Source organism: Ambystoma mexicanum, chromosome 6q (assembly GCF_040938575.1).
Source record: "Ambystoma mexicanum isolate Mex_15411 chromosome 6q, UKY_AmexF1_1, whole genome shotgun sequence".
NCBI classification, from domain to species: domain Eukaryota; kingdom Metazoa; phylum Chordata; class Amphibia; order Caudata; family Ambystomatidae; genus Ambystoma; species Ambystoma mexicanum.
In genome coordinates this window covers 1,627,092,214-1,627,110,289 of record NC_090937.1, presented here as the reverse complement: position 1 = coordinate 1,627,110,289, position 18,076 = coordinate 1,627,092,214, and the positions used below count along the sequence as shown (strand labels likewise).

Sequence of the window (18,076 nt, the reverse complement as noted above, 5' to 3'; positions counted from 1 at the left end):
TTAGCGCAAGAGTGGAACGAGGCAGCAAGTTCAAGGAATGACATTGCATCCAGGCACTTACAGCTCTTTGTGCCCTAATGCCATGACACAAAAACATAATTTGAAAAAAGTTAGCAGAGGATGGTTTCGATCCATCGACCTCTGGGTTATGGGCCCAGCACGCTTCCGCTGCGCCACTCTGCTGGTTGGAGAACAAGAGCTTTTCTGGGCTTTTACAGCCTACAAACCGACAACCCTAGACCCAGTTTCGAGTGAAGCGGGCAGTAGGCCTTACAAAGCCAAACAACCTGCAACCACGCACTCCCATCCCATGGCCTTTTGCAGACAGGCCTCATTTCTCTAGCTCACACCCTAACTGCCAACACCCCTTCCCCTTCTCTCTCTGTCTCTCTCTCTCTGTCTCTCTCTCTCATTCTCTCTCTCTCGCAAATAGATACTTTACTTCCCAGGTGCAACAAAACAAGCCTTCTCGAGCTGGCAGATATGGGAAGGAAGGAAGGAAGGGCCAGTTTGGAAACTCAACTCAATTACCATAAATCCCCTGCTAAGGGTTATGGGAGGGAGGAATGAAGGAACTTTGCTTCAGGGAAAGGGCTGCTGCTGCTTCAGCATGTGAGGAGCGCAGCCACACGTTTCACCTTCTTCAGTATGTTGGTTTACAGGATGAGAGAGATCCTGAAACCTCACTCTAATAGGCTGAGGTGCTGTGCTCGGTGGCCTGCTGGGACCAAGGCCCGTCAGGGCAAGGCGAATAGGCCTTTGTCAGGCCTTCGTCAGGGCTTTGTCGGGGAGGGGCCAGGAGCCCTGCTCGCTTCAATCCCCTCACCGATAGACAGTTGCAGAAACTAGGATGCAAGAACCTTTCCTGGATGGGGTTTTGATTTTCACGAAAAGTGTGTCAGCTTTGCTTTCAGCATGAGTCTGATTTCCAAAAAATGCATTTTGAACAATTTAAAGATTTGATCTGCGTTGGCCGGGAATCGAACCCAGGTCAACTGCTTGGAAGGCAGCTATGCTCACCACTATACCACCAACGCCTGCCTGTCTGGGCTATCTGATGGAGCGGCCCTTAGAAATAAGAATAAGTCATTGGCTGGGAATGAAAAAAGCTTGCGTTTGACGCAGAAGCAGTTCGCATCATGAGGTCTTGCCGGTCAGCCCAACATTTCCCCGGGACCCCTTAAAAAAGGAGCTTGGTTTTAAGTTTGGTTTGATTGAACAGTACATTTTGTTGGCTGGGCTGGGACCCTCTCCTATTTAGCGCAAGAGTGGAACGAGGCAGCAAGTTCAAGGAATGACATTGCATCCAGGCACTTACAGCTCTTTGTGCCCTAATGCCATGACACAAAAACATAATTTGAAAAAAGTTAGCAGAGGATGGTTTTGATCCATCGACCTCTGGGTTATGGGATCGACCTCTGGGTTATGGGCCCAGCACGCTTCCGCTGCGCCACTCTGCTGGTTGGAGACCAAGAGCTTTTCTGGGCTTTTACAGCCTACAAACCGACAACCCTAGACCCAGTTTCGAGTGAAGCGGGCAGTAGGCCTTACAAAGCCAAACAACCTGCAACCACGCACTCCCATCCCATGGCCTTTTGCAGACAGGCCTCATTTCTCTAGCTCACACCCTAACTGCCAACACCCCTTCCCCTTCTCTCTCTGTCTCTCTCTCTCTGTCTCTCTCTCTCATTCTCTCTCTCTCGCAAATAGATACTTTACTTCCCAGGTGCAACAAAACAAGCCTTCTCGAGCTGGCAGATATGGGAAGGAAGGAAGGAAGGGCCAGTTTGGAAACTCAACTCAATTACCATAAATCCCCTGCTAAGGGTTATGGGAGGGAGGAATGAAGGAACTTTGCTTCAGGGAAAGGGCTGCTGCTGCTTCAGCATGTGAGGAGCGCAGCCACACGTTTCACCTTCTTCAGTATGTTGGTTTACAGGATGAGAGAGATCCTGAAACCTCACTCTAATAGGCTGAGGTGCTGTGCTCGGTGGCCTGCTGGGACCAAGGCCCGTCAGGGCAAGGCGAATAGGCCTTTGTCAGGCCTTCGTCAGGGCTTTGTCGGGGAGGGGCCAGGAGCCCTGCTCGCTTCAATCCCCTCACCGATAGACAGTTGCAGAAACTAGGATGCAAGAACCTTTCCTGGATGGGGTTTTGATTTTCACGAAAAGTGTGTCAGCTTTGCTTTCAGCATGAGTCTGATTTCCAAAAAATGCATTTTGAACAATTTAAAGATTTGATCTGCGTTGGCCGGGAATCGAACCCGGGTCAACTGCTTGGAAGGCAGCTATGCTCACCACTATACCACCAACGCCTGCCTGTCTGGGCTATCTGATGGAGCGGCCCTTAGAAATAAGAATAAGTCATTGGCTGGGAATGAAAAAAGCTTGCGTTTGACGCAGAAGCAGTTCGCATCATGAGGTCTTGCCGGTCAGCCCAACATTTCCCCGGGACCCCTTAAAAAAGGAGCTTGGTTTTAAGTTTGGTTTGATTGAACAGTACATTTTGTTGGCTGGGCTGGGACCCTCTCCTATTTAGCGCAAGAGTGGAACGAGGCAGCAAGTTCAAGGAATGACATTGCATCCAGGCACTTACAGCTCTTTGTGCCCTAATGCCATGACACAAAAACATAATTTGAAAAAAGTTAGCAGAGGGTGGTTTCGATCCATCGACCTCTGGGTTATGGGCCCAGCACGCTTCCGCTGCGCCACTCTGCTGGTTGGAGAACAAGAGCTTTTCTGGGCTTTTACAGCCTACAAACCGACAACCCTAGACCCAGTTTCGAGTGAAGCGGGCAGTAGGCCTTACAAAGCCAAACAACCTGCAACCACGCACTCCCATCCCATGGCCTTTTGCAGACAGGCCTCATTTCTCTAGCTCACACCCTAACTGCCTACACCCCTTCCCCTTCTCTCTCTGTCTCTCTCTCTCTGTCTCTCTCTCTCATTCTCTCTCTCTCGCAAATAGATACTTTACTTCCCAGGTGCAACAAAACAAGCCTTCTCGAGCTGGCAGATATGGGAAGGAAGGAAGGAAGGGCCAGTTTGGAAACTCAACTCAATTACCATAAATCCCCTGCTAAGGGTTATGGGAGGGAGGAATGAAGGAACTTTGCTTCAGGGAAAGGGCTGCTGCTGCTTCAGCATGTGAGGAGCGCAGCCACACGTTTCACCTTCTTCAGTATGTTGGTTTACAGGATGAGAGAGATCCTGAAACCTCACTCTAATAGGCTGAGGTGCTGTGCTCGGTGGCCTGCTGGGACCAAGGCCCGTCAGGGCAAGGCGAATAGGCCTTTGTCAGGCCTTCGTCAGGGCTTTGTCGGGGAGGGGCCAGGAGCCCTGCTCGCTTCAATCCCCTCACCGATAGACAGTTGCAGAAACTAGGATGCAAGAACCTTTCCTGGATGGGGTTTTGATTTTCACGAAAAGTGTGTCAGCTTTGCTTTCAGCATGAGTCTGATTTCCAAAAAATGCATTTTGAACAATTTAAAGATTTGATCTGCGTTGGCCGGGAATCTAACCCGGGTCAACTGCTTGGAAGGCAGCTATGCTCACCACTATACCACCAACGCCTGCCTGTCTGGGCTATCTGATGGAGCGGCCCTTAGAAATAAGAATAAGTCATTGGCTGGGAATGAAAAAAGCTTGCGTTTGACGCAGAAGCAGTTCGCATCATGAGGTCTTGCCGGTCAGCCCAACATTTCCCCGGGACCCCTTAAAAAAGGAGCTTGGTTTTAAGTTTGGTTTGATTGAACAGTACATTTTGTTGGCTGGGCTGGGACCCTCTCCTATTTAGCGCAAGAGTGGAACGAGGCAGCAAGTTCAAGGAATGACATTGCATCCAGGCACTTACAGCTCTTTGTGCCCTAATGCCATGACACAAAAACATAATTTGAAAAAAGTTAGCAGAGGATGGTTTCGATCCATCGACCTCTGGGTTATGGGCCCAGCACGCTTCCGCTGCGCCACTCTGCTGGTTGGAGAACAAGAGCTTTTCTGGGCTTTTACAGCCTACAAACCGACAACCCTAGACCCAGTTTCGAGTGAAGCGGGCAGTAGGCCTTACAAAGCCAAACAACCTGCAACCACGCACTCCCATCCCATGGCCTTTTGCAGACAGGCCTCATTTCTCTAGCTCACACCCTAACTGCCAACACCCCTTCCCCTTCTCTCTCTGTCTCTCTCTCTCTGTCTCTCTCTCTCATTCTCTCTCTCTCGCAAATAGATACTTTACTTCCCAGGTGCAACAAAACAAGCCTTCTCGAGCTGGCAGATATGGGAAGGAAGGAAGGAAGGGCCAGTTTGGAAACTCAACTCAATTACCATAAATCCCCTGCTAAGGGTTATGGGAGGGAGGAATGAAGGAACTTTGCTTCAGGGAAAGGGCTGCTGCTGCTTCAGCATGTGAGGAGCGCAGCCACACGTTTCACCTTCTTCAGTATGTTGGTTTACAGGATGAGAGAGATCCTGAAACCTCACTCTAATAGGCTGAGGTGCTGTGCTCGGTGGCCTGCTGGGACCAAGGCCCGTCAGGGCAAGGCGAATAGGCCTTTGTCAGGCCTTCGTCAGGGCTTTGTCGGGGAGGGGCCAGGAGCCCTGCTCGCTTCAATCCCCTCACCGATAGACAGTTGCAGAAACTAGGATGCAAGAACCTTTCCTGGATGGGGTTTTGATTTTCACGAAAAGTGTGTCAGCTTTGCTTTCAGCATGAGTCTGATTTCCAAAAAATGCATTTTGAACAATTTAAAGATTTGATCTGCGTTGGCCGGGAATCGAACCCAGGTCAACTGCTTGGAAGGCAGCTATGCTCACCACTATACCACCAACGCCTGCCTGTCTGGGCTATCTGATGGAGCGGCCCTTAGAAATAAGAATAAGTCATTGGCTGGGAATGAAAAAAGCTTGCGTTTGACGCAGAAGCAGTTCGCATCATGAGGTCTTGCCGGTCAGCCCAACATTTCCCCGGGACCCCTTAAAAAAGGAGCTTGGTTTTAAGTTTGGTTTGATTGAACAGTACATTTTGTTGGCTGGGCTGGGACCCTCTCCTATTTAGCGCAAGAGTGGAACGAGGCAGCAAGTTCAAGGAATGACATTGCATCCAGGCACTTACAGCTCTTTGTGCCCTAATGCCATGACACAAAAACATAATTTGAAAAAAGTTAGCAGAGGATGGTTTCGATCCATCGACCTCTGGGTTATGGGATCGACCTCTGGGTTATGGGCCCAGCACGCTTCCGCTGCGCCACTCTGCTGGTTGGAGACCAAGAGCTTTTCTGGGCTTTTACAGCCTACAAACCGACAACCCTAGACCCAGTTTCGAGTGAAGCGGGCAGTAGGCCTTACAAAGCCAAACAACCTGCAACCACGCACTCCCATCCCATGGCCTTTTGCAGACAGGCCTCATTTCTCTAGCTCACACCCTAACTGCCAACACCCCTTCCCCTTCTCTCTCTGTCTCTCTCTCTCTGTCTCTCTCTCTCATTCTCTCTCTCTCGCAAATAGATACTTTACTTCCCAGGTGCAACAAAACAAGCCTTCTCGAGCTGGCAGATATGGGAAGGAAGGAAGGAAGGGCCAGTTTGGAAACTCAACTCAATTACCATAAATCCCCTGCTAAGGGTTATGGGAGGGAGGAATGAAGGAACTTTGCTTCAGGGAAAGGGCTGCTGCTGCTTCAGCATGTGAGGAGCGCAGCCACACGTTTCACCTTCTTCAGTATGTTGGTTTACAGGATGAGAGAGATCCTGAAACCTCACTCTAATAGGCTGAGGTGCTGTGCTCGGTGGCCTGCTGGGACCAAGGCCCGTCAGGGCAAGGCGAATAGGCCTTTGTCAGGCCTTCGTCAGGGCTTTGTCGGGGAGGGGCCAGGAGCCCTGCTCGCTTCAATCCCCTCACCGATAGACAGTTGCAGAAACTAGGATGCAAGAACCTTTCCTGGATGGGGTTTTGATTTTCACGAAAAGTGTGTCAGCTTTGCTTTCAGCATGAGTCTGATTTCCAAAAAATGCATTTTGAACAATTTAAAGATTTGATCTGCGTTGGCCGGGAATCGAACCCGGGTCAACTGCTTGGAAGGCAGCTATGCTCACCACTATACCACCAACGCCTGCCTGTCTGGGCTATCTGATGGAGCGGCCCTTAGAAATAAGAATAAGTCATTGGCTGGGAATGAAAAAAGCTTGCGTTTGACGCAGAAGCAGTTCGCATCATGAGGTCTTGACGGTCAGCCCAACATTTCCCCGGGACCCCTTAAAAAAGGAGCTTGGTTTTAAGTTTGGTTTGATTGAACAGTACATTTTGTTGGCTGGGCTGGGACCCTCTCCTATTTAGCGCAAGAGTGGAACGAGGCAGCAAGTTCAAGGAATGACATTGCATCCAGGCACTTACAGCTCTTTGTGCCCTAATGCCATGACACAAAAACATAATTTGAAAAAAGTTAGCAGAGGATGGTTTCGATCCATCGACCTCTGGGTTATGGGCCCAGCACGCTTCCGCTGCGCCACTCTGCTGGTTGGAGACCAAGAGCTTTTCTGGGCTTTTACAGCCTACAAACCGACAACCCTAGACCCAGTTTCGAGTGAAGCGGGCAGTAGGCCTTACAAAGCCAAACAACCTGCAACCACGCACTCCCATCCCATGGCCTTTTGCAGACAGGCCTCATTTCTCTAGCTCACACCCTAACTGCCAACACCCCTTCCCCTTCTCTCTCTGTCTCTCTCTCTCTGTCTCTCTCTCTCATTCTCTCTCTCTCGCAAATAGATACTTTACTTCCCAGGTGCAACAAAACAAGCCTTCTCGAGCTGGCAGATATGGGAAGGAAGGAAGGAAGGGCCAGTTTGGAAACTCAACTCAATTACCATAAATCCCCTGCTAAGGGTTATGGGAGGGAGGAATGAAGGAACTTTGCTTCAGGGAAAGGGCTGCTGCTGCTTCAGCATGTGAGGAGCGCAGCCACACGTTTCTCCTTCTTCAGTATGTTGGTTTACAGGATGAGAGAGATCCTGAAACCTCACTCTAATAGGCTGAGGTGCTGTGCTCGGTGGCCTGCTGGGACCAAGGCCCGTCAGGGCAAGGCGAATAGGCCTTTGTCAGGCCTTCATCAGGGCTTTGTCGGGGAGGGGCCAGGAGCCCTGCTCGCTTCAATCCCCTCACCGATAGACAGTTGCAGAAACTAGGATGCAAGAACCTTTCCTGGATGGGGTTTTGATTTTCACGAAAAGTGTGTCAGCTTTGCTTTCATCATGAGTCTGATTTCCAAAAAATGCATTTTGAACAATTTAAAGATTTGATCTGCGTTGGCCGGGAATCGAACCCGGGTCAACTGCTTGGAAGGCAGCTATGCTCACCACTATACCACCAACGCCTGCCTGTCTGGGCTATCTGATGGAGCGGCCCTTAGAAATAAGAATAAGTCATTGGCTGGGAATGAAAAAAGCTTGCGTTTGACGCAGAAGCAGTTCGCATCATGAGGTCTTGCCGGTCAGCCCAACATTTCCCCGGGACCCCTTAAAAAAGGAGCTTGGTTTTAAGTTTGGTTTGATTGAACAGTACATTTTGTTGGCTGGGCTGGGACCCTCTCCTATTTAGCGCAAGAGTGGAACGAGGCAGCAAGTTCAAGGAATGACATTGCATCCAGGCACTTACAGCTCTTTGTGCCCTAATGCCATGACACAAAAACATAATTTGAAAAAAGTTAGCAGAGGATGGTTTCGATCCATCGACCTCTGGGTTATGGGCCCAGCACGCTTCCGCTGCGCCACTCTGCTGGTTGGAGACCAAGAGCTTTTCTGGGCTTTTACAGCCTACAAACCGACAACCCTAGACCCAGTTTCGAGTGAAGCGGGCAGTAGGCCTTACAAAGCCAAACAACCTGCAACCACGCACTCCCATCCCATGGCCTTTTGCAGACAGGCCTCATTTCTCTAGCTCACACCCTAACTGCCAACACCCCTTCCCCTTCTCTCTCTGTCTCTCTCTCTCTGTCTCTCTCATTCTCTCTCTCTCGCAAATAGATACTTTACTTCCCAGGTGCAACAAAACAAGCCTTCTCGAGCTGGCAGATATGGGAAGGAAGGAAGGAAGGGCCAGTTTGGAAACTCAACTCAATTACCATAAATCCCCTGCTAAGGGTTATGGGAGGGAGGAATGAAGGAACTTTGCTTCAGGGAAAGGGCTGCTGCTGCTTCAGCATGTGAGGAGCGCAGCCACACGTTTCACCTTCTTCAGTATGTTGGTTTACAGGATGAGAGAGATCCTGAAACCTCACTCTAATAGGCTGAGGTGCTGTGCTCGGTGGCCTGCTGGGACCAAGGCCCGTCAGGGCAAGGCGAATAGGCCTTTGTCAGGCCTTCGTCAGGGCTTTGTCGGGGAGGGGCCAGGAGCCCTGCTCGCTTCAATCCCCTCACCGATAGACAGTTGCAGAAACTAGGATGCAAGAACCTTTCCTGGATGGGGTTTTGATTTTCACGAAAAGTGTGTCAGCTTTGCTTTCAGCATGAGTCTGATTTCCAAAAAATGCATTTTGAACAATTTAAAGATTTGATCTGCGTTGGCAGAGAATCGAACCCGGGTCAACTGCTTGGAAGGCAGCTATGCTCACCACTATACCACCAACGCCTGCCTGTCTGGGCTATCTGATGGAGCGGCCCTTAGAAATAAGAATAAGTCATTGGCTGGGAATGAAAAAAGCTTGCGTTTGACGCAGAAGCAGTTCGCATCATGAGGTCTTGCCGGTCAGCCCAACATTTCCCCGGGACCCCTTAAAAAAGGAGCTTGGTTTTAAGTTTGGTTTGATTGAACAGTACATTTTGTTGGCTGGGCTGGGACCCTCTCCTATTTAGCGCAAGAGTGGAACGAGGCAGCAAGTTCAAGGAATGACATTGCATCCAGGCACTTACAGCTCTTTGTGCCCTAATGCCATGACACAAAAACATAATTTGAAAAAACTTAGCAGAGGATGGTTTCGATCCATCGACCTCTGGGTTATGGGCCCAGCACGCTTCCGCTGCGCCACTCTGCTGGTTGGAGAACAAGAGCTTTTCTGGGCTTTTACAGCCTACAAACCGACAACCCTAGACCCAGTTTCGAGTGAAGCGGGCAGTAGGCCTTACAAAGCCAAACAACCTGCAACCACGCACTCCCATCCCATGGCCTTTTGCAGACAGGCCTCATTTCTCTAGCTCACACCCTAACTGCCAACACCCCTTCCCCTTCTCTCTCTGTCTCTCTCTCTCTGTCTCTCTCTCTCATTCTCTCTCTCTCGCAAATAGATACTTTACTTCCCAGGTGCAACAAAACAAGCCTTCTCGAGCTGGCAGATATGGGAAGGAAGGAAGGAAGGGCCAGTTTGGAAACTCAACTCAATTACCATAAATCCCCTGCTAAGGGTTATGGGAGGGAGGAATGAAGGAACTTTGCTTCAGGGAAAGGGCTGCTGCTGCTTCAGCATGTGAGGAGCGCAGCCACACGTTTCACCTTCTTCAGTATGTTGGTTTACAGGATGAGAGAGATCCTGAAACCTCACTCTAATAGGCTGAGGTGCTGTGCTCGGTGGCCTGCTGGGACCAAGGCCCGTCAGGGCAAGGCGAATAGGCCTTTGTCAGGCCTTCGTCAGGGCTTTGTCGGGGAGGGGCCAGGAGCCCTGCTCGCTTCAATCCCCTCACCGATAGACAGTTGCAGAAACTAGGATGCAAGAACCTTTCCTGGATGGGGTTTTGATTTTCACGAAAAGTGTGTCAGCTTTGCTTTCAGCATGAGTCTGATTTCCAAAAAATGCATTTTGAACAATTTAAAGATTTGATCTGCGTTGGCCGGGAATCGAACCCGGGTCAACTGCTTGGAAGGCAGCTATGCTCACCACTATACCACCAACGCCTGCCTGTCTGGGCTATCTGATGGAGCGGCCCTTAGAAATAAGAATAAGTCATTGGCTGGGAATGAAAAAAGCTTGCGTTTGACGCAGAAGCAGTTCGCATCATGAGGTCTTGCCGGTCAGCCCAACATTTCCCCGGGACCCCTTAAAAAAGGAGCTTGGTTTTAAGTTTGGTTTGATTGAACAGTACATTTTGTTGGCTGGGCTGGGACCCTCTCCTATTTAGCGCAAGAGTGGAACGAGGCAGCAAGTTCAAGGAATGACATTGCATCCAGGCACTTACAGCTCTTTGTGCCCTAATGCCATGACACAAAAACATAATTTGAAAAAAGTTAGCAGAGGATGGTTTCGATCCATCGACCTCTGGGTTATGGGCCCAGCACGCTTCCGCTGCGCCACTCTGCTGGTTGGAGAACAAGAGCTTTTCTGGGCTTTTACAGCCTACAAACCGACAACCCTAGACCCAGTTTCGAGTGAAGCGGGCAGTAGGCCTTACAAAGCCAAACAACCTGCAACCACGCACTCCCATCCCATGGCCTTTTGCAGACAGGCCTCATTTCTCTAGCTCACACCCTAACTGCCAACACCCCTTCCCCTTCTCTCTCTGTCTCTCTCTCTCTGTCTCTCTCTCTCATTCTCTCTCTCTCGCAAATAGATACTTTACTTCCCAGGTGCAACAAAACAAGCCTTCTCGAGCTGGCAGATATGGGAAGGAAGGAAGGAAGGGCCAGTTTGGAAACTCAACTCAATTACCATAAATCCCCTGCTAAGGGTTATGGGAGGGAGGAATGAAGGAACTTTGCTTCAGGGAAAGGGCTGCTGCTGCTTCAGCATGTGAGGAGCGCAGCCACACGTTTCACCTTCTTCAGTATGTTGGTTTACAGGATGAGAGAGATCCTGAAACCTCACTCTAATAGGCTGAGGTGCTGTGCTCGGTGGCCTGCTGGGACCAAGGCCCGTCAGGGCAAGGCGAATAGGCCTTTGTCAGGCCTTCGTCAGGGCTTTGTCGGGGAGGGGCCAGGAGCCCTGCTCGCTTCAATCCCCTCACCGATAGACAGTTGCAGAAACTAGGATGCAAGAACCTTTCCTGGATGGGGTTTTGATTTTCACGAAAATTGTGTCAGCTTTGCTTTCAGCATGAGTCTGATTTCCAAAAAATGCATTTTGAACAATTTAAAGATTTGATCTGCGTTGGCCGGGAATCGAACCCGGGTCAACTGCTTGGAAGGTAGCTATGCTCACCACTATACCACCAACGCCTGCCTGTCTGGGCTATCTGATGGAGCGGCCCTTAGAAATAAGAATAAGTCATTGGCTGGGAATGAAAAAAGCTTGCGTTTGACGCAGAAGCAGTTCGCATCATGAGGTCTTGCCGGTCAGCCCAACATTTCCCCGGGACCCCTTAAAAAAGGAGCTTGGTTTTAAGTTTGGTTTGATTGAACAGTACATTTTGTTGGCTGGGCTGGGACCCTCTCCTATTTAGCGCAAGAGTGGAACGAGGCAGCAAGTTCAAGGAATGACATTGCATCCAGGCACTTACAGCTCTTTGTGCCCTAATGCCATGACACAAAAACATAATTTGAAAAAAGTTAGCAGAGGGTGGTTTCGATCCATCGACCTCTGGGTTATGGGCCCAGCACGCTTCCGCTGCGCCACTCTGCTGGTTGGAGAACAAGAGCTTTTCTGGGCTTTTACAGCCTACAAACCGACAACCCTAGACCCAGTTTCGAGTGAAGCGGGCAGTAGGCCTTACAAAGCCAAACAACCTGCAACCACGCACTCCCATCCCATGGCCTTTTGCAGACAGGCCTCATTTCTCTAGCTCACACCCTAACTGCCTACACCCCTTCCCCTTCTCTCTCTGTCTCTCTCTCTCTGTCTCTCTCTCTCATTCTCTCTCTCTCGCAAATAGATACTTTACTTCCCAGGTGCAACAAAACAAGCCTTCTCGAGCTGGCAGATATGGGAAGGAAGGAAGGAAGGGCCAGTTTGGAAACTCAACTCAATTACCATAAATCCCCTGCTAAGGGTTATGGGAGGGAGGAATGAAGGAACTTTGCTTCAGGGAAAGGGCTGCTGCTGCTTCAGCATGTGAGGAGCGCAGCCACACGTTTCACCTTCTTCAGTATGTTGGTTTACAGGATGAGAGAGATCCTGAAACCTCACTCTAATAGGCTGAGGTGCTGTGCTCGGTGGCCTGCTGGGACCAAGGCCCGTCAGGGCAAGGCGAATAGGCCTTTGTCAGGCCTTCGTCAGGGCTTTGTCGGGGAGGGGCCAGGAGCCCTGCTCGCTTCAATCCCCTCACCGATAGACAGTTGCAGAAACTAGGATGCAAGAACCTTTCCTGGATGGGGTTTTGATTTTCACGAAAAGTGTGTCAGCTTTGCTTTCAGCATGAGTCTGATTTCCAAAAAATGCATTTTGAACAATTTAAAGATTTGATCTGCGTTGGCCGGGAATCGAACCCGGGTCAACTGCTTGGAAGGCAGCTATGCTCACCACTATACCACCAACGCCTGCCTGTCTGGGCTATCTGATGGAGCGGCCCTTAGAAATAAGAATAAGTCATTGGCTGGGAATGAAAAAAGCTTGCGTTTGACGCAGAAGCAGTTCGCATCATGAGGTCTTGCCGGTCAGCCCAACATTTCCCCGGGACCCCTTAAAAAAGGAGCTTGGTTTTAAGTTTGGTTTGATTGAACAGTACATTTTGTTGGCTGGGCTGGGACCCTCTCCTATTTAGCGCAAGAGTGGAACGAGGCAGCAAGTTCAAGGAATGACATTGCATCCAGGCACTTACAGCTCTTTGTGCCCTAATGCCATGACACAAAAACATAATTTGAAAAAAGTTAGCAGAGGATGGTTTCGATCCATCGACCTCTGGGTTATGGGCCCAGCACGCTTCCGCTGCGCCACTCTGCTGGTTGGAGAACAAGAGCTTTTATGGGCTTTTACAGCCTACAAACCGACAACCCTAGACCCAGTTTCGAGTGAAGCGGGCAGTAGGCCTTACAAAGCCAAACAACCTGCAACCACGCACTCCCATCCCATGGCCTTTTGCAGACAGGCCTCATTTCTCTAGCTCACACCCTAACTGCCAACACCCCTTCCCCTTCTCTCTCTGTCTCTCTCTCTCTGTCTCTCTCTCTCATTCTCTCTCTCTCGCAAATAGATACTTTACTTCCCAGGTGCAACAAAACAAGCCTTCTCGAGCTGGCAGATATGGGAAGGAAGGAAGGAAGGGCCAGTTTGGAAACTCAACTCAATTACCATAAATCCCCTGCTAAGGGTTATGGGAGGGAGGAATGAAGGAACTTTGCTTCAGGGAAAGGGGATGCTGCTGCTTCAGCATGTGAGGAGCGCAGCCACACGTTTCACCTTCTTCAGTATGTTGGTTTACAGGATGAGAGAGATCCTGAAACCTCACTCTAATAGGCTGAGGTGCTGTGCTCGGTGGCCTGCTGGGACCAAGGCCCGTCAGGGCAAGGCGAATAGGCCTTTGTCAGGCCTTCGTCAGGGCTTTGTCGGGGAGGGGCCAGGAGCCCTGCTCGCTTCAATCCCCTCACCGATAGACAGTTGCAGAAACTAGGATGCAAGAACCTTTCCTGGATGGGGTTTTGATTTTCACGAAAAGTGTGTCAGCTTTGCTTTCAGCATGAGTCTGATTTCCAAAAAATGCATTTTGAACAATTTAAAGATTTGATCTGCGTTGGCCGGGAATCGAACCCGGGTCAACTGCTTGGAAGGCAGCTATGCTCACCACTATACCACCAACGCCTGCCTGTCTGGGCTATCTGATGGAGCGGCCCTTAGAAATAAGAATAAGTCATTGGATAGGAATGAAAAAAGCTTGCGTTTGACGCAGAAGCAGTTCGCATCATGAGGTCTTGCCGGTCAGCCCAACATTTCCCCGGGACCCCTTAAAAAAGGAGCTTGGTTTTAAGTTTGGTTTGATTGAACAGTACATTTTGTTGGCTGGGCTGGGACCCTCTCCTATTTAGCGCAAGAGTGGAACGAGGCAGCAAGTTCAAGGAATGACATTGCATCCAGGCACTTACAGCTCTTTGTGCCCTAATGCCATGACACAAAAACATAATTTGAAAAAAGTTAGCAGAGGGTGGTTTCGATCCATCGACCTCTGGGTTATGGGCCCAGCACGCTTCCGCTGCGCCACTCTGCTGGTTGGAGAACAAGAGCTTTTCTGGGCTTTTACAGCCTACAAACCGACAACCCTAGACCCAGTTTCGAGTGAAGCGGGCAGTAGGCCTTACAAAGCCAAACAACCTGCAACCACGCACTCCCATCCCATGGCCTTTTGCAGACAGGCCTCATTTCTCTAGCTCACACCCTAACTGCCAACACCCCTTCCCCTTCTCTCTCTGTCTCTCTCTCTCTGTCTCTCTCTCTCATTCTCTCTCTCTCGCAAATAGATACTTTACTTCCCAGGTGCAACAAAACAAGCCTTCTCGAGCTGGCAGATATGGGAAGGAAGGAAGGAAGGGCCAGTTTGGAAACTCAACTCAATTACCATAAATCCCCTGCTAAGGGTTATGGGAGGGAGGAATGAAGGAACTTTGCTTCAGGGAAAGGGCTGCTGCTGCTTCAGCATGTGAGGAGCGCAGCCACACGTTTCACCTTCTTCAGTATGTTGGTTTACAGGATGAGAGAGATCCTGAAACCTCACTCTAATAGGCTGAGGTGCTGTGCTCGGTGGCCTGCTGGGACCAAGGCCCGTCAGGGCAAGGCGAATAGGCCTTTGTCAGGCCTTCGTCAGGGCTTTGTCGGGGAGGGGCCAGGAGCCCTGCTCGCTTCAATCCCCTCACCGATAGACAGTTGCAGAAACTAGGATGCAAGAACCTTTCCTGGATGGGGTTTTGATTTTCACGAAAAGTGTGTCAGCTTTGCTTTCAGCATGAGTCTGATTTCCAAAAAATGCATTTTGAACAGTTTAAAGATTTGATCTGCGTTGGCCGGGAATCGAACCCGGGTCAACTGCTTGGAAGGCAGCTATGCTCACCACTATACCACCAACGCCTGCCTGTCTGGGCTATCTGATGGAGCGGCCCTTAGAAATAAGAATAAGTCATTGGCTGGGAATGAAAAAAGCTTGCGTTTGACGCAGAAGCAGTTCGCATCATGAGGTCTTGCCGGTCAGCCCAACATTTCCCCGGGACCCCTTAAAAAAGGAGCTTGGTTTTAAGTTTGGTTTGATTGAACAGTACATTTTGTTGGCTGGGCTGGGACCCTCTCCTATTTAGCGCAAGAGTGGAACGAGGCAGCAAGTTCAAGGAATGACATTGCATCCAGGCACTTACAGCTCTTTGTGCCCTAATGCCATGACACAAAAACATAATTTGAAAAAAGTTAGCAGAGGATGGTTTCGATCCATCGACCTCTGGGTTAAGAGCCCAGCACGCTTCCGCTGCGCCACTCTGCTGGTTGGAGAACAAGAGCTTTTCTGGGCTTTTACAGCCTACAAACCGACAACCCTAGACCCAGTTTCGAGTGAAGCGGGCAGTAGGCCTTACAAAGCCAAACAACCTGCAACCACGCACTCCCATCCCATGGCCTTTTGCAGACAGGCCTCATTTCTCTAGCTCACACCCTAACTGCCAACACCCCTTCCCCTTCTCTCTCTGTCTCTCTCTCTCTGTCTCTCTCTCTCATTCTCTCTCTCTCGCAAATAGATACTTTACTTCCCAGGTGCAACAAAACAAGCCTTCTCGAGCTGGCAGATATGGGAAGGAAGGAAGGAAGGGCCAGTTTGGAAACTCAACTCAATTACCATAAATCCCCTGCTAAGGGTTATGGGAGGGAGGAATGAAGGAACTTTGCTTCAGGGAAAGGGCTGCTGCTGCTTCAGCATGTGAGGAGCGCAGCCACACGTTTCACCTTCTTCAGTATGTTGGTTTACAGGATGAGAGAGATCCTGAAACCTCACTCTAATAGGCTGAGGTGCTGTGCTCGGTGGCCTGCTGGGACCAAGGCCCGTCAGGGCAAGGCGAATAGGCCTTTGTCAGGCCTTCGTCAGGGCTTTGTCGGGGAGGGGCCAGGAGCCCTGCTCGCTTCAATCCCCTCACCGATAGACAGTTGCAGAAACTAGGATGCAAGAACCTTTCCTGGATGGGGTTTTGATTTTCACGAAAAGTGTGTCAGCTTTGCTTTCAGCATGAGTCTGATTTCCAAAAAATGCATTTTGAACAATTTAAAGATTTGATCTGCGTTGGCCGGGAATCGAACCCGGGTCAACTGCTTGGAAGGCAGCTATGCTCACCACTATACCACCAACGCCTGCCTGTCTGGGCTATCTGATGGAGCGGCCCTTAGAAATAAGAATAAGTCATTGGCTGGGAATGAAAAAAGCTTGCGTTTGACGCAGAAGCAGTTCGCATCATGAGGTCTTGCCGGTCAGCCCAACATTTCCCCGGGACCCCTTAAAAAAGGAGCTTGGTTTTAAGTTTGGTTTGATTGAACAGTACATTTTGTTGGCTGGGCTGGGACCCTCTCCTATTTAGCGCAAGAGTGGAACGAGGCAGCAAGTTCAAGGAATGACATTGCATCCAGGCACTTACAGCTCTTTGTGCCCTAATGCCATGACACAAAAACATAATTTGAAAAAAGTTAGCAGAGGATGGTTTCGATCCATCGACCTCTGGGTTATGGGCCCAGCACGCTTCCACTGCGCCACTCTGCTGGTTGGAGAACAAGAGCTTTTCTGGGCTTTTACAGCCTACAAACCGACAACCCTAGACCCAGTTTCGAGTGAAGCGGGCAGTAGGCCTTACAAAGCCAAACAACCTGCAACCACGCACTCCCATCCCATGGCCTTTTGCAGACAGGCCTCATTTCTCTAGCTCACACCCTAACTGCCAACACCCCTTCCCCTTCTCTCTCTGTCTCTCTCTCTCTGTCTCTCTCTCTCATTCTCTCTCTCTCGCAAATAGATACTTTACTTCCCAGGTGCAACAAAACAAGCCTTCTCGAGCTGGCAGATATGGGAAGGAAGGAAGGAAGGGCCAGTTTGGAAACTCAACTCAATTACCATAAATCCCCTGCTAAGGGTTATGGGAGGGAGGAATGAAGGAACTTTGCTTCAGGGAAAGGGCTGCTGCTGCTTCAGCATGTGAGGAGCGCAGCCACACGTTTCACCTTCTTCAGTATGTTGGTTTACAGGATGAGAGAGATCCTGAAACCTCACTCTAATAGGCTGAGGTGCTGTGCTCGGTGGCCTGCTGGGACCAAGGCCCGTCAGGGCAAGGCGAATAGGCCTTTGTCAGGCCTTCGTCAGGGCTTTGTCGGGGAGGGGCCAGGAGCCCTGCTCGCTTCAATCCCCTCACCGATAGACAGTTGCAGAAACTAGGATGCAAGAACCTTTCCTGGATGGGGTTTTGATTTTCACGAAAATTGTGTCAGCTTTGCTTTCAGCATGAGTCTGATTTCCAAAAAATGCATTTTGAACAATTTAAAGATTTGATCTGCGTTGGCCGGGAATCGAACCCGGGTCAACTGCTTGGAAGGTAGCTATGCTCACCACTATACCACCAACGCCTGCCTGTCTGGGCTATCTGATGGAGCGGCCCTTAGAAATAAGAATAAGTCATTGGCTGGGAATGAAAAAAGCTTGCGTTTGACGCAGAAGCAGTTCGCATCATGAGGTCTTGCCGGTCAGCCCAACATTTCCCCGGGACCCCTTAAAAAAGGAGCTTGGTTTTAAGTTTGGTTTGATTGAACAGTACATTTTGTTGGCTGGGCTGGGACCCTCTCCTATTTAGCGCAAGAGTGGAACGAGGCAGCAAGTTCAAGGAATGACATTGCATCCAGGCACTTACAGCTCTTTGTGCCCTAATGCCATGACACAAAAACATAATTTGAAAAAAGTTAGCAGAGGGTGGTTTCGATCCATCGACCTCTGGGTTATGTGCCCAGCACGCTTCCGCTGCGCCACTCTGCTGGTTGGAGAACAAGAGCTTTTCTGGGCTTTTACAGCCTACAAACCGACAACCCTAGACCCAGTTTCGAGTGAAGCGGGCAGTAGGCCTTACAAAGCCAAACAACCTGCAACCACGCACTCCCATCCCATGGCCTTTTGCAGACAGGCCTCATTTCTCTAGCTCACACCCTAACTGCCTACACCCCTTCCCCTTCTCTCTCTGTCTCTCTCTCTCTGTCTCTCTCTCTCATTCTCTCTCTCTCGCAAATAGATACTTTA

The 18,076-nt window shown here is 50.1% G+C and overlaps 1 non-coding gene across 1 annotated transcript; it reads right to left on the bottom strand.

Moving 5' to 3' along the window:
- Positions 1 to 16,489: 16,489 nt before the first annotated feature.
- Positions 16,490 to 16,561, bottom strand: TRNAM-CAU (transfer RNA methionine (anticodon CAU)). Its single transcript has one exon. It is a non-coding gene; the product is annotated as a tRNA-Met (tRNA).
- Between the last annotated feature and the right edge of the window lie 1,515 nt (positions 16,562 to 18,076).